Here is a 15,629-nt window from a genome sequence, read left to right on the forward strand (position 1 = left end):
ATGTTTCTGCATCCGGCCCCAGTCTACATGATGAATGCCCAGAGTTCCCTCCCGTTGTTATGCCCCAATATTTTGGTTATCTTTCTCCGGATGTTTTTCAGCCTATCCTTCCTATCTGGTACCTAGGATTAAATGCAGTTCTCCAGATAGGATCTGACAAGAATAACGTACAGAGAGATCATCACTGCCTTATTCCAATAAGAGCCTCTCTCAGTGCAATCCAAGATCATATTAAATATTTTTTGGTTACCATAGCATGTTCCTCATTCATATTTAACTTGCAATCCACTGAAACCCCAGGATATACCACTGCTTAACCATATATCCAACAATTTGCTGTTGTGAAATTAATTTCTTAAAACCAGATATTAAGACTTTCACATCTATCCTTACGGAATGTCACTTTATTAGATTTAGCCTGTTCATATATTTTTGGCCTTGGCTGTTTTACAGTGCTAATAATCTCTCACAGTTTTGTGTCACCTATAAATTTGATAAGTATATAGTCACTAGGAAATGTTCAGTATCACAGGACCAGGCAGAGATACCTTGGGCATCCCCTGGCTATCTTAAAAATTGAAATTGAACATGCATGGGACTACCTGCCATCTAGGGCAAGGAGTGGAGGGAAGGAGGGGAAAAGTTGGAACAGAAGTTTTTGCAAGGGTTAGTGTTGAAAAATTATCCATGCTTATGTTTTGTATATAAAAATCTGTAATAAAAAAAAAGATTGAGTTGTTTCATTACACATTGTATCTTTTTCTCTTTTTTCAAAGCAGGTATTTTATGACTATCTCCTGCTTATTTACTGCATGAGGAAGAAAGGACCTCTTTGTTGGAATGTTGAGCCAGAATTAATCAGGCTTACAAAAGATTCCCAACATGATGACCTGATTTCTCACTCTTCCCTGACTGTTTGATTGAGGAAGCAATAAGGGCTGTAATCCTCTAGGTGGGTAGAATGCCAGGGGCCTGCAATCCCCACCCAAATCAGTATTAAGTCGGGAGCACATGGACACTGGCATTTTCTGTCCCTTTGGCATTTTTTCCCTTAGGAGTATGAGAACAGACTAGGTTGTGACCTTATAAGCTTTGAAAGGTTGGAAAAACATCAGAAGTCCATAAACTGGACTCTATGACAGCTTGTATTCAGTCATACTCTGGTGAGAGCCATGAGTATCTCAATGAACTGCTTGACTCATCCCCAGTAGATAAGACACAGATTTTGCTGGTTTCTGAAAATGAGAGAGGGATTTGAACGAGATGAGGTGAGATCTTTCAAGACAGTTGTGAAAATCGAGTAAGGCTTCATCTACGTCAGAGTTTGAGTAGGCCTGAAGGACTTCAAGCATTGAGTCAAAGGCATACCTAAATCCCCTACCTGCTATCTTCCTATGACATCAGTGTCTCCCTATTTCAGTCAAATATGGGCAACTATGTACTTATTGGTCAAGTTCAATTTCTTGGGTAGTTCCCGCATTTAGAATGTAAGATCCTCAGCCAATAAGGATGAGGGCCAGTGGTGGGAGGGGGTATTTGTGTTAGAGATTAAAAGCCTTGACCCTGCCCTCTACAGCGCTTCCTCCCTTCCATTGTCTGCTCAATGGGTGGGACGCCCTTCTCTCGAGAATGTATAATAAACTTTGCTTTGCTTCTAGAGATCTCTCCAGCTTTTTTTATTAAAATGGTGCTCCCTCACCATTTTTGAACCACACAGATTTCGTGTTTCATTTATGTTATATTCAAAAATGAATGTGGCAAGGTTAAAGCCTTAATTTGAGCCCATTCTCCCCAGAGATTGAGATGATGTAGAAGAGGATGTTTCTAGATCTAGAGAAAAATATAGTGCTTACTATATATGTATATATGTATATATATATGTGTGTGTGTGTGTGTGTGTGTGTGTATTCTCAGTAAATATCTCTTTATAAAGCTAGTCAATGTTAATTGGTTAAATGACACTAAGGCACTAATCACTCGTGATTACTATTGGGAAGAATATTGGAATGGGGTCTGGAGCCAATAAAATTAGAAAATACTAGGTGCCTCTCAGGGCAACCTTAGAACTTCAAAAGGGAGATGTAACTTGTTCTCAGGGACTAGATTTGTTAGTGTAAATGGAAGTTGGGATAAAGGAAGCTCAGATCTTATTTGGGCTGTGTATGTATGAGGTTCACATTTATATTCCTGAAACATGGATCTGATTAAGTTATTACCATACTAAAGAAACTTCAATGACTCTCATTTGCATCTAAGATAAAATACAAACCATCTATTTGTCTTACAATCAGGCTGTAGACTATCTCTACAGGATTATTGCGCACAATCTTATGTTCCAGTTATATAAGCTGTTTTTCAGGCTCAAGCCATAACTCCCAACTCTAGTACAAGTAATCCTTTTTGCTTAGAATGGTTGATTTCTTTACCACTACCTCATAGAATTATTAGAACATTATAAAATGTAAAGTAGATTAATCTAATTATAATAAAATAAAAGTCTTTTGTATAAACAAAATCAATGCAACTAAGATTAGAAGTAGAAAACTGAGAAACAATCTCTACAGAAAGTATCTCTGATAAAGCCCTTTCTTCTCTAATGTATAGAGAACTGAATCAAATTACAAGCCGTTCCCCTGTTGATAAATTGTGAAAGTGTTATGCCACAGTTCTCTTTAACTGGCCTGACTCAGTTTCCCTGTCCCAGTTTCCTTTACTGTTCTGTCACGTAGCTCTCAGGTTATAAATTAGCAAGATAAAAGAGTAGATCTCCTGATTCTTTTACGGATTTACAATACTCCTTTAGAATATTCCAAGATACCCCATGATATCTTTACTTCTTTGTCTCTGGAATTTTTAGGTTTTATGGTTTCCCCTCCCTGATAAAGACTTTCCCTCCCTTCTTCTTTGTCTCCAAAAAGTACTTAAAGATTTGTGATTCTCCCATACAGCACTGGATAATCTGAGACGAGAGTCCTGTCCAGTCAATCTTACTCTCCAATTAATAAAATATTAAATCTCTCTAATCTCTCTCCTGCCTCAGTTTCTCCGGTATTACAAAAGGACATGAAAGAAATCAAAGCCATCTATAAGCATGTGAAGAACTGCTCTAAATCATTTTTTGATTAGAGAAATGTTAAAACAACTCTGAGGTACCATATCATACCTATCCGATTGACTAATCTGACAAAAAAAGAAAATTCATAAATGTTGAAGAGGATGTGGGAAAATTGGAATGCTAGTACACTGTTGGTAAAGTTGTGAACTGATCCAAATATTCTGAAGAATAATGTCCCAATAGCAATCAAATTATGTGTACCTTTTGATCCAGTAGTAATACCACTGCTAGATCTGTATTCCAAAGAAATCATAAAAAAAGGGAAGAGAATTTTTAGGTACAAAAGTACTTATGGCAGCTCTTTTTGTGATAGCAAAATATTGGAAACTTATGGAGATGCTCATCACTTAGAGAATGACTGAATAAGTTGGATATAAATAGAATACCATTGGGCAAAAAGAAATTATCAAAAATCTGTAAAGACATTTAAACTCATGCAATGTGAAATGAGCAGAACCAGGAAAACATTGTACATAGTATTAGCAACATTATGAGATCATCAACTATGAATAATATCTCTTCTCAGCAACATAATGATCCAAGAAAAGTACAAAGGACTTATGAAAGAAAATACTATCCACATCCAGATAAAGAACTGATGAAGTTTGAATGAATATTATTTTCTCTTACTTTATCAACTAAGCATCAAAGCATATTATTTCTCTTTATTTTTTTCTATTCTTTTTCTTTTGATCTGTTTCTTCTTTTACAACAGTGACTAATGATGACACATGTATAACATATCAAATTACTTACCATTCTTGAAAGAACATAGGGGAGAGAGGGAGAGAGGAAGGGAGAGAAATTTGGAACTCAAAATCTTGTAAAAATGAGTACTAAAATGTGTCTTGACATGTAATTGGGGGAAAAAAATAAAATGCTATTAGGAAAAAAAATCAGCTTTTGCTTTCATGGAACACGTGGGTCAATTAAAAACAAAACAAAACAAAACAAAACAAAAAAAAAAACCTTTGTTTTTCCCCCTAAGAGCAATCCAGTCTATTTTCTACTTCCTGTTCAGCTGTGAATTCAACTCTTAGGTGCCACAGTGGCTAGAGTACCTGGAATTAAGAAGACCTGAGTTCAAATCTTGCCTTAGACATTTACTACTTGTATAAGTACTTTGCTTAATTTGTATAACCCTGAGCAAATTGTAAACAGTGGATAATAATAGCAGCTACATCCCAGGGTTGTTGTAAGCAAGAAAACAAGATAATATTTGTAAAACACTTTGCAGACCTTAAACCACTATGTTATAATAACAATCTATAACAGCTATACTGGCTTTCCCAAATATATACACTGTAGGACAAGCTGTATTGGTGTCCATCCAAATGCATGCTGAAATCTGATTAGGAGATGCCAAACCCTTTAAATGATTGCATATCTTTTTCAGGAGTCTCTGCAGTGTCCAGGAACTTGATTCAATCAGCCTAATGACATCTGCAAACATCTGAAAGGTTTCACCATCCATAAGGAATCCTTGCTCAAACTAGACACTAAGTCAGATCTCATAGTGGCAAATATCTTTGTCAAGCATACACCTTCCTGGTTCCCTGAACCGGGATATTTCAGTTGTGATATCTTCCAAGAGCTTCTTCCTGAATGATCCTCATGTGCTTCATGTGTTTTATATATGGGAGAGACTATGCTGAAAAAAATAAATAAACCACAACCAGGACACTTTTTTTACTCTATTAAAGCATTTTTTTTTTAAACAACCAACAGTCAAGGAAGACAATAGAACTTTAGTTTTTCTACATCTTTCAAGTGATTGTGAAATAGTAAAGGTCTGTTGTTGAATGAATATTCATTTGAAGGACTGTTTATTTCAGATCTGTCTTATTTCCTATTTATCTTGTATATATATCTTATTTGTACCTCATTGTTTATTCTGCATAAAACTTGTTTGTAAGTAGTTGTTTGCATGTTATTCCCCAACTCCCCACCCCACATTGCACCATGATTTAAAAACTGGAGTGTCTTTTACCTTTCTTTGTATCCTCAATGCTTAGCACAGTGCCTGTTGGTACTTAATAAATGTATATTGATAGATAATATTTTCTCTGAGGAAGAATGCTCTCAAATCATTTATACAGTATTCTCATAAAAGTTTTATACAAATGGGAGAATAGGCTTAGGTCAGCAGTTATGAATTAATATTCTCTCACTGATTTTTTTTTTTATAATTATAACTTTTTATTGACAGAGCCCATGCCTGGGTAATTTTTACAGCATTATCCCTTGCACTAACTTCTATTCCGACCTTTCCCCTCTCTCCCTCCACCCCCTCCCTCAGATGGCAAGCAGTCCTATATATGTAAAATATGTCACAGTATATTCTAGATACAATATATGTGTGCAGAATTAAACAGTTCTCTTATTGCACAGGGAGAATTGGATTCAGAAGGTAAAAATAACCCGGGAAGAAAAATCAAAATGCAAATAGATTACATTCTTTCCCAGTGTTCTTTCTTTGGGTGTAGCGACTTCTGTCCATCCTTGATAAATTGAAACTAGTTAGATCTTCTCGTTGTCAAAGAAATCCACTTCCATCAGAATACATCCTCATATAGTATCATTGTTAAAGTATATAATGTCTCCTGGTTCTGCTCATTTCACTTAGCATCTGTTCATGTAAGTCTCTCCAAGCCTCTCTGTATTCATCCTGCTGGTCATTTCTTACAGAAACAATAATATTCCATAACATTCATATACCACAATTTACCCAACCATTCTCCAATTGATGGGCATCCATTCATTTTCCAGTTTCTAGCCACTACAAACAGGGCTGCCACAAACATTTTGGCACATACAGGTCCCTTTCCCTTCTTTAGTATCTCTTTGGGGTATAAGCCCAGTAGTAGCACTGCTGGATCAAAGGGTATGCACAGTTTGATAACTTTTTGGGCATAATTCCAGATTGCTCTCCAGAATGGTTGGATTCGTTCACAACCCCACCAACAATGCATCAGTGTCCCAGTTTTCCCACATCCCCTCCAACATTCATCATTATTTTTTCCTGTCATCTTAGACAATCTGACAGGTGTGTAGTGGTATCTCAGAGTTGTCTTAATTTGCATTTCTTTGATTAATAATGACTTGGAGCATCTTTTCATATGGTTAGAAATAGTTTCATCTGAAAATTGTTTGTTCATATCCTTTGACCATTTATCAATTGGAGAATGGCTTGATTTCTTATAAATTAGAGTCAATTCTCTATATATTTTGGAAATGAGGCCTTTATCAGAATCTTTAACTGTGAAAATGTTTTCCCAGTTTATTGCTTCCCTTCTAATCTTGTTTGCATTAGTTTTGTTTGTACAAAGGCTTTTTAATTTGATGTAATCAAAATTTTCTATTTTGTGATCAATAATGATCTCTGGTTAATCTTTGGTCACAAATTTCTTCCTCCTCCACAAGTCTGAGAGATAAACTATCCTATGTTCATCTAATTTATTTTTAATCTCATTCTTTATGCCTAAATCATGGACCCATTTTGATCTTATCTTGATATATGGTGTTGTGTAGGTCCATTTCACTGACTTTTTAAAAAAATATAATGTGTGAATTTTTTTTCCAAGTCTTTGCTATTTTTCCTTTCTTTAGACATCTTGAATATCAGCCTTCGACGCCTTCATAGATATAGTTTCCAACACAGATCTCTTCTACACACAGTTGGTCCAATAGGTCTGCTTTTTAGTGACATTTCAACCTTCTCTATCTCTATCTTGGGGACCCTCATATAAGAGAATAAGTGTGGTGGTTCTGCTGCCTTTGAGATAACAGTTTGTTACAATGTTTTTCACAAATCTTTTCTACATATTTGCTTGTTGTCCTCTTTCCATTTTAATCCTTGAATTATCCTTGGGATTTTGCTTAGTTGGTCATCTTACTACTTTTTATTACACTGGTTTTATCCTTCACTGCTTTTCTCTGCCTTATGAGATAATATTGCTCATAATCATATATCATCTTTCTTCAGATTTTTATATTCTACATATAACCTATTTTTCCTTTCCTGACCATCTTTCTATTTGCCAAGTAAAATTTACTCACTAAAGCAATTGTTGAATTGTTTTGGTCTCCATTTTAGGAATTACATTACATTAGTTATTTTTTCTGGATGAAATAATTAAATAACATCAATGTAGGTGTTATTTTCTGTTGTTCATTTCCCAATTTGAAAATAAAATTTCTATGTTTTCTATAGGTCTCATTTGGCTAATTATGGATTATTCTTGGTATATCACTTTAATCCCATTCTGCTATCTGGTAATTTTTCCCCCCATCTTTGACAATCCATGAAAAAAAAGAAAATTTTAAAAGCTATCTTCAATTCTGTGTGCTTCTCTTTTGCAGTAATGGGGATAAAGTGAAAAGAAAGGCAGGACAAATCACACATTTTGGGTACCATCAGTAAGTGATTGCTGGTACTCTAAATGTGAGATCTTTGTCCAGTGTGATGATCAAATGGGCATATTGCTAGTATAGTTAAATCACATCAATCACGACTATTTGCTTAATTACAAAGCAAATCGGAAAAGAAAATTTGAGGTAAAAAAAGAGACTGGCTTATAGTGACTCATTAGAAAGACAAAGAAAGAAATTGGCAGAGTAGATTTTATTAGCTGCCCCAAGTCCACAAGAAATATTTCATGGAATATTTGGTTATCATGTAATATGTAATAATAAATATTAATTATTTACAAACAAAAATCATGAAAATAATTATAATTAACATATTAACTTTAGTTGCTGAGGATATCAGAGTAAAGAAATTCTTTGGTGGCAGCCTTAATAAGATCAAATAAGCATACATTAGATGTTAGTCATTTTTTCAGTTGTGTCCAACTCTTCGTGATCACATATGGGATTTTTTTGGCAAAGATACTAGAGTATCTATCCTTCTCTAGCTCATTTTATAGATGAGGAAAAAATACTGGAGTACTTTGCCATTTCATTCTCAGTCGTTCTGGCTCAGAATCATCTTTGATCCCCATCTCTTATCTCCTACATCCAATCAATTGACCATCTTTCTTTAAAAAAAAAAAATTCTGCTTTTGCAATATCTTTCATTTCAATCTTACACTTTTAATTCTCCTTACCCACTATGCTAGTTCTGGCTCTCATTGCCTTTTCCCAGAAGTAAGCAGTTTTCCTTGACTCTTTATTTCTCCCATTAGGACCCTTCTTAAATATGATAGTCCAACTAATTATGTAGCAAAACTCTAATCCTCTCATTTCCATAGAAAAAATCTTTTGCTAGCTGCACATTGCCAAAAGAACAAAAAGTAAATCTTTTCTCTATTCACATAGCTGCAACTTTTGCTTAAGCCTTTGCTTATTCGCTTCCAATTGAATTGCCTTAGGATGATTCTGAAGATCACCTGGTAGGATAAGATACCAGATCCCAAGGTCCTTTTTCAACTAAACTGCCAAGCATTCAGACTCTACTGAAGATAACACAAATCCATTGGGCTGGCCACATTGTTTGAATGCCAAATAGACATTTGCTAGAAAGATTATTTTATGGAGAACTCACATAGGGCAAGAGCTCACATCAAAGTGATACAAGGACATTCTCAAGGTCTCTCTTAAGAACTTTAGAATTGATTTTTGACATGGGCATAGGACCACCCAGCATGGTGAGCCCTCATCAGAGTAGGGGCTGTGCTCTGTAAGCAAAACAGAATTGAAATAGATCAGAAGAAACATGAACTATACAAAGTTAGAGAATCCTTCCCAAATATTCACATGATCTATTTGTGCCCAATCTGTGGCAGAGTTTTCTAAGGTTGTATTGATCTGATCAGCCACAGTGGGACACACTGTAGCTTAATTCTAACATAGTGATGTCATTTTGGGCCTCTTTAAGAACAAAGGACAACAACCAATCAACCAATCAATTTGTGCTCAAGCCCTAAAAACCTCACCTAGATTATGACAATGACTCAAAATCTCTGCATTCTAGTCCATTTTCTAAGATGATTTTCCTCAACTTCAGATCTGATCATATTATTCCCCTACTCAAAAAACTCTAGTGGTTCCCTATTGTCTCTAAAATAAACTAAAAATTTGAGTTTAGCTCTTAAAACCCTTCAGTGTAATACCCCCTCTTATCTTTCCAGTTTGTCATTGTACATTACCCCTCCCTGCCACTTCCCACACTCCAAAATCCAAACTTATCTTTGTTCCTTAAACAGGATATTTCATCTCCCAAATCAATGCTTTAGCTCTGGCTGTACCTTACATCTGGACTTCAATCCCACATTACTGCTGCTTCATAGAATTACCTCTTTTTTCAAGAAAGAGCTTAAGCACAATATTCTACACAAAAACATTCCTGATTCCCCAACCACTAGGGCCTACTCTCCCTCACTAGTTTGTATCTATATATCTATATTTATTTCTATTTGTTCTTAATATGCTTACATAAATACTTGTTTCCTTTTAAGAACTTTAAGGAAAAAAGATTTTTTCAATTTTTTTCTTTGTATCCAACAATGTACCCAGTTTTCAAAATCAGCTTTAACCTGGCTCCAATTTACCTTTCCAGTCTTGTTTCTAATTATTCTCCTTTATATACTCCATATTATGGCCAAACTGGACAGATTTACATTTCCCAAACTTATCCCGCCCCTCTTTTGACTACATGTCTTTACTCCTACCACCTAGAATTGCTTTTGCCCATTCTTTCATTATTAATCTTTCCCATCTTTCAGGCTCAAATCAAATATTAACTATTTCAAGTTTTCCAACCCTCCACCTCCTGCTTTCATACCGAAGAGGCTTCCTGATTCTCTTAACACTTAGTTTATATCTCTCCTAGGCATATTCTACTATGTAATGCAGTTATTTTTACTTTTATTTTTTTTCTTCTACTTGAGGACAAGGATTGTACTTTATCTTCCAGTCTCCAGCATCTAACACAGGCTCTGGAACATTGTAGGCCATACTACTTCATAAATGTTTGTCTAACTGATATTAATATTTCTATCCTCATGATGTTTTGACTCCATTAGAGAACCCTTTAAATCGAAATCCATAGTCAGTAATCCTAGGATATCTGTTTTCTAAGCATATTAAAATAAAAAAAAAATCACAAAAATAAATATAAAATAAAAAATTTAAATTATAAAAATAAAACCCTCGTTATTAAATTATCTGCATTAACCAATGTTTCCTTTCTTGAGTAGGGAACAGAGGTGAATTTGGCTTGAATGATTTAAGTTAATTTTATTCATTACTAGAATTGAAGGAAGAAAGAAATTATTCTGGTGCTACATGGATTCTATAGGATTTATCTGTATTGTCTTCCTAGGGCCTTCCATATTGGTGAAACAAGCATCTTTCTTTTCAGAAAAAAAATTTTCTTCCTTTATTTACTTCTTTTATTCTTCTGCTTAGGGTTTTCTGGGACTACCAGACACACTGAAGAAATTTATGATTGGGTCAACACAGTGACAAAGATCCTAAGATCCCAAACTCAAGATAACTCAAAGAAGGGAAGATCTAAAAGGGGAAAAAATGATGGAGAAGAAATTAGCAACTATCAATATATAAATCTGCTTTCCGATCTCTAGAAATTCTTTATGTGAAGGAGCTATGCTCTTAATCAAGGGTGTCTTTAGTGCAATCATGGGAGGAGCCAACATTCATAAACAATTCTCTATAGCAGATTATATATATCTTTGTGATCACAAACAAATAAATACTAACTGGCAGTTCTTGAAGATATAAGCTTCTGCTGTGTTTTTGTTTGTTTGTTTGTTTATTAATCTCCTTTTAAAAGCATTTGACTTGGTAAAACCAAATTAGTCTTGAGAAATCTCCTCAGATGTGCTTTCTATTTAGATAATCAAAATCATAAGAGTTATCATGAGAGATAGAGGAATAGGGATGTATCCTGGAAGTCAAGGGAGAGCAAGGTTCAAGTCTCTTCTCTGGCACATGCTGGCTATGACACCTGGGCAAATCATGTGAAATCTTAGTGCTCCAATCAATTCTCTAATACTTTCAATCATAGAGAAAGTGCCAGTTTTGCATTGGTAGAAGGGGTTTCCTCAACTGAGAGCTCCCCAAATCACTGAAATTACAGCTATAATCCATTTACAATTTTGTTCAAAATAGGGAGATATAATCTTGACTGAGGTATTTGGTAGTCTCATGGAAACTTCTCTGGGTAAAGTCCAAATGAAAAAAAAAAAAAAAAAAAGAAAAGAAAAGGTTTGCTATAACAAAAGGTTCTTCAAATGCTTCTATTCCCAAATGATATTATATTAAATGAATCAAGTTTCAGAACATTTTAAAGAAGACTAATGAAATTCACATTAAACAAAAATTGTCTCACCATTTATACCAGTGAAAAAGTGGATGAAAAAAATTCATGTTTCTCAAGAATATTACATGCAGCTGTATGCATAGCCTGTTAAATTATGCCATGAATAAGTTTATGCTAGTCAGTCACAGCAGATGGATAATGGATTGGGCCTAGAATTGAGCAGGAGGAAAAGAGCAGGCTGAATCAAATTTTGGAAACTATACTTCTATCACTATACAATTACCTACTACTGCAAATACTGCCATTTTTATACCAATATTGTCCTAGTGATATATGGCTCTAAATTATGGGCTGCCGTGATGTCAGAAGAATTTAAATTATTATTAAGTCAAAGAACAATGAAAAAATATATGGTGGACATAAGTAGGCTGCAGTATAGAAATATATATACACACAAATTTATATGTATATATGTTTACATACACATGCACACACATAAGTTTAAACACTTCCTTCTTCATTCTAGAAATATTAAGAAGTAACATTTTTTTCCCTAAAACCCTTTTCAGACAAACCCATCGGAAAGGTGGGTGATAGATTGGGTGTGCTCACACACGTGCACACACACACACACACAAAAGCCCTCTCACTTTAGGCACACAGATTAAAGAGAAATCTATTTTCTTTAGACCCTGAAGGGATTAGACAGGGGTCTACTCCATAGGACTTGCCTTATTCCATTCAATAGGAGGGCATTTTCATTGCTTCTTATCTAATTTAGATTCTGATAGAGATCTCTCAGAGGGACTCCTCGGATTTCCTCCAGGGGAAGGTCCAGGAGGAATGGGAGGGCAATTTAGTTACTCAACAAATTTAAAAATGTTAACTTAAACCGTATTTTAAAACTAATTTTCCTTGTTTAAGATTCCTATAAATGTAACCTGAAATCTTGGGTGCAGAGAGTCACTTCAGAGAATTTTGGTAAGAGGTGGAGGGAGGGGATGCTATACCTTGCCAGTCAATCATGGTTTAAATATAAATTAATGTTAAATTAAATAAAATTGTTTCCAGTAGACTTGAAGCAAACTCACAGAGTACAGTATTAGTATTAATATTTTTCCTTTGACAGTAGTATGCTACCAACTACAACTTAAGCACAAGATGTTACATAAAAGACATTAATGAAGATATTTATGATCTGAAAAAGAGGTGGGCTGATCATGTAGCAGGCATGGGAAACAACAGATGGCAGCCCAAGTGTTTCATTGTTATCCACAAATTAGCATTGGATAGTGTTCAGTGGGGAGGATTTATAGACAGATAAAGAAAAGAATAGAATGTTACAGGAAGACGTGGAGTGGTTGTAATTGGTATTAATTAAATACGCATACTGACAAAATCACATATCTATCCAAATATCAAGTTTGGGTAACTCTCCACCTCCCTTCTGTGACTAGTTTATCCACTTTTCACTGCAGAATCTGGTCACCATCCCTTAACCAACCACAGCAACAATACTAATTAATAACTAGTATTTTCACATAGCATTTAAGTTTCTTGCTATCTTACAGCTCCAATAGGAAGTAAGTGCTATTATTATTCCCATTTTATACATGAGGAAACTGAGGAAGTGACTTAGCCCAGAATCCCACAGCTAAGTATCTGAGTCTGAATTTGAACTCAGGTTAGGGAAAGGGTTATCAGGAAAGCTGGAGTTTTTGTTTGTTCGTTTTTTGCTTTTAATAGTATTTTATTTTTCTAAATACATGCAAAGAAAGATAGTTTTCAACATTCACTTTTACAAAACCTTGTATTCCAAATTTTTCTCCCTCTCTCCTACCCTTTCCTTTTTTTAAGACCAGCAAGGAATCCAATATAGGTTAAACATGTCCAATTGTTTAGAACAATTTTCTATATTTGTCATGCTGCACAAGAAAAGTCAATCAAAAGAGAAAAAAACAAGCAAATAACAACAAAAAAGGTGAAACTATTATGCTTTGATCCATAGTCGCCATAGTTCTCTCTCTTGATTCCTATAACTCTTACCATCACAAGTCCATTGGATTTGCCTTGAATTACCTCATTGTTGAAAAGAGTCAAATCTGCCAAAGTTGATCATCATATAATCTTGTTGTTACTATGTACAATCTTCTCTTGGTTCTTGGAGTCTTGAAGGAAGCAAGGAATTCTATGAGACAGAGATGTTAAGTGTACCTTAGACACAGAAAAAAGCCAGGGCCTAAGCATGGAGATAAAGATAGGGAAATGGAAGGCTAGGACCACAAGTAATGGCAAGAAGGCCATTTTGAGTAGATTGTAGAATGTGGAAAGAAAAGTAATATGTATGAAGCTACAAAGTCAGGTTGGGGGTTAAAGGACATGAATGGCAGTATTCATAAAAAGAGATCCATATGATCAGCAATCATGAAAAAAATTCATTAAATCATAATAATTAGAGAAATGCAAATTAAAACCAGTTTTAAAATATCACATTATGCCTGTTGGATTGGCAAAGATAATGAAAGAAGAAATGTGGGAGGGACTGTGGGAAAACAGGTAGGGAAGCCAGCTTGATGTGGCTCAGCCAATAAGCCAAAGCAAAACCCAGAAAGTCACCAAGCTGTTCATATCCAATGAGGCAGGTATACTATGACTTGGACTTATAGACAAAGAAATAAAGAAGAAAAAGCTCTATATTTACAAAATTTTTATAGCCAACTCTTTTCCATGGTAACCAAAAATTGGACCCTTTTATTGGGGAAAGGCTAAAGATATTTTGTATATGAATGTAATAGAATATTATTGCATCATGGGAAATGAAATGGACAATTTCAGAGGAAGATTTTTATGAATTAATGCAGAGCAACATGAGCAGAACTAGGAGAACAATTTATATAATAATAACTTTTTAGGAAAAAGCAACTTTAAAAATCTTTAGAATTCTGGTCAACACAATAATAAATTATAAGTTCAAAAGAATAAAATGAAATACAATGCTCACTTTTATTTTATGGTGAGGAGAAGAGAGTTTAATACATTTAAAAACATGCATTTTGGACATGACCAACATGGGAATTTATTTTGACAGATAATGTATTAAGAAATTTGTTTTTTAGTATTTTTGTTTCTGGTTTTTTTTTTTTTTTAATCCTCAATTAGGAGGGAGGAAGAATAGCAGAAAGGATAGATTACTTTTAAAATATTTATTGAAAAACAAAATAAGGAGGAAAGAAAGAAAGAAAGAAAGAAAGAAAGAAAGAAAGAAAGAAAGAAAGAAAGAAAGAAAGAAAAAGAAAGAGAAAGAAAGAAAGAAAAAGAAAGAAAGAAAAAAAGAGAAAGAAAAAAAGAGAAAGAAAGAAAGAAAGAAAGAAAGAAAGAAAGAAAGAAAGAAAGAAAGAAAGAAAGAAAGAAAGAAGGAAAGAAGAAAAGAAAGAAGGAAAGAAGCAGTTAGATGGCACAGTGGATAGAGCACCAGAAGTCAGGAGGACCTGAGTTCAAATATGACCTCAGACACTTAATATCTCTTAGCTGTATGACCCTGAGGAAGAAAAGGAAACTTGACACAATTAAACTTGTACTTAAAGAAAATCCCAAAAACCCATGATGGACTTCGAAGAAGTCTGTGAACCACAGTGGTAACTAGCAAACCACCCAAAACCTATCCCTAATTCAGCTGAATATAATTCTGGGAGAGAACTAAGGACATCTTGAAAATGCTATTGTGTGATGTGAGATCAAAATCAGTGTGAACTAGGAAGAAGTGACCTAAGGTACAGTCAGTGCAGGAATGAAGTAGCCATCTGGTAGCTTTCTCCTTTAGCTATTCATTCTTACTATAATTATGTTAAACTCATTGTTTGTCTGCTGCAAAAACATTAAAAGAACTGTGATGAGCTTTTTCTTCTCAAAATGCAGCCAGGTGATAAAAGTTCAGATCTTTTATTATTTCCAATATAGCCCGGTTAGCTTAGAGGCCTATCTCTCTGCTTGGTTCCAAGAGCTCTCTCCGAATGTCACCAAATCCAAAGGTCTGGTCCTTCAGCCTCTGCCTCAGTTTTCTTCAGCCTCCAGCCAGCTCCAACTCTTCATGTCATTCCGCTGAAATCTCGACTTGTAGCATCTTCACTCTCCAGAACTCTCCAACTGGCCCATTGGCCTATTTATGCTCCTTCCAGAGAGAGGGATTATGGGTAGTTCTACTTAGTACCTTGTTTCAGGTTCTGCCCAAAA

Source organism: Antechinus flavipes, chromosome 1 (assembly GCF_016432865.1).
Source record: "Antechinus flavipes isolate AdamAnt ecotype Samford, QLD, Australia chromosome 1, AdamAnt_v2, whole genome shotgun sequence".
Lineage (NCBI taxonomy): Eukaryota > Metazoa > Chordata > Mammalia > Dasyuromorphia > Dasyuridae > Antechinus > Antechinus flavipes.